Source organism: Euprymna scolopes, chromosome 18, assembly GCF_053919585.1.
Source record: "Euprymna scolopes isolate OS-2025 chromosome 18, ASM5391958v1, whole genome shotgun sequence".
Taxonomy (NCBI): domain Eukaryota; kingdom Metazoa; phylum Mollusca; class Cephalopoda; order Sepiida; family Sepiolidae; genus Euprymna; species Euprymna scolopes.
Genome location: NC_136499.1, coordinates 67,660,100 through 67,662,228, shown reverse-complemented (window position 1 = coordinate 67,662,228; position 2,129 = coordinate 67,660,100).

Genomic DNA, 2,129 nt, shown 5'->3' with positions numbered 1-2,129 from the left:
ATAAAAGTGAAATTTTTTGTGTGTGTATGTGTGTGTAAATTCCCCTACTACACTACTCTGTCAATTTTCCGTCTGCAGACTCGAGATATGACATAACAGAACAAGAATTTATCTAGTCTGGTGGAATTTCTGCTGCTACTTTCACTTAGAGAAGGTGCACTATTCCTAGGAAATCTAGCTTTGGTTAACCATAGTGAGGAGATATTGTTTGGGCTGCGAATACTGTGTTATTTTGAAAATTTAATCCGGGTTTACTTGTAAAGACAAAATATTCTCATGCCATGTTACTCTGACAAAACTCTATACAGATTATAGTGTCTAGTAGGCATTCAAATTTCTCTGCAGGCATTCAAGAACGCCTTTCAGAATCCAACTAATTATGCCACTAGAATACCATGATTTGTGGTCATGGTTTACTCCTCGAAATCTTTCGCTTCTATCGATGCTCATGCATATTAAAAGGTTAACTTTGAGAAGGATGTTTCTCCTTGCCACAAATGAATGTAACATTTATTCTTTAATAAAAATTTCTTTTGAATCGCTGCATTTTGAACTTCTGCCACGCTCCTTATTTCTCAGACCGTGCCGAGGATGTTGGAGGTTACATTTACCGAATTATTGTGAAAATAATACGAAAAAATGAGAACCGTCGGCGGAATTATACAAATAATTAAAATTAGCTATCCTCATCTCAAAACGTAAGGTTTAATATAATTTGAAATCGAGATAGTTGATTACATAGTCTGCGACGTCATCTATTAAGGAAACCCCACTGTTTCTCACAGAAGAGATGCTGTTAGTCCCCCTATACTTTATAATTTCCACAGTGAGGACTCGTTATCTACCGTTCCTTTCTTCTAATGTATGCCCAGCAGTGGGCGTAAATTTCCGCGAACAGAGCTTTTTTTGTATGGACTTTTTTCTGTAAGACTCATTACCGCGTGATAGCTTCCACGCAGCTTTCCACATGGTCGTCTTCTAATCCAATGACAACAGATTCTTATTACAAATCACCCCTACATATGTTCAAATTGGTTTATCCTATTAATCATTTTCAGTTCTTTCAATGTTTTAATCGTTCAACTAACAATTATTCTATTTCATCAATTTTTGTCCTGGAGTCGCTCCTGGCCTTTATAAATCGTGCCCGTTACTATAAGAAAATCACACTCCGGTTTTATTTGTTTTGTTTAATCCCAGGGATATAATAGAAAATAAATTTATATTTTGATAAAATAGCTTTCCTTTTCAGAGAAATGTATAATTTTAATCTATGTTTATGTTATATTACTAGTGTTAAGATTTTTCTGCTTAACATATTCGTTGGCACTGAGCCATTATTTGAGAAACCGACTTCGTCTCAAAGAATGGTTGATAAGGGAATCATTTTTTTCTGTCGCCTATTCATCCAGTTACCTTATCATCAATAGTTTATTCCGAAGTGAAAGATTTATTACCTGCCTCGTGATTGCTAGACAAGCATTGACAAAAACATTCTCCAGCTTTGCTCGTTTGCTACACCTAATTATATTTTAATAAAAGCGTGGCTTTTTTTTATATTGCTTTTGTGGCTTGTTTATATTATTTATTTATAGGGTTTTTCTTCGATTCAATCAGAAACATTTGGGGAAAAAACAAACATGGTTCAGTAGCTATGTAAAAAGCTGGTAGAGAAAACTACATAAAAGCGCTAACGGTGGGGCAGTATGTGTCAAATTTAACCTTGATTTAGTGGGTCGTGGGCACAATTACTACATATCTGGGAGTTAATTCCATGATCTAGAGATCCTACCCGAGAAAGCGGCCTTTCTCTACTTAAATAAAATTCAGCAGCTAATGTATTCTGGAAATGCTCACACATTCCTCTTTATCCTGCAAGAGTAATATAGTTGCACTCAAGGGAGATCAGACTGGTAACTGAAAAGATTGTCAATCAAAATGCCATCACATAAACGTCGGTGCAAAAAAGAGAAAAAGTTAAAATCGGCGTTCTTAGTTACATCCGGTAGTTTTCTGCGCCATTGGAGTGGTAAATTGTTTAACTCTCTCGCGGTGGTAAATATCACTATTAGTATGTAACTGTGGTACCTTTTGCTAGAAGATCCGTCATTACTACCCCGTTCTTTCCC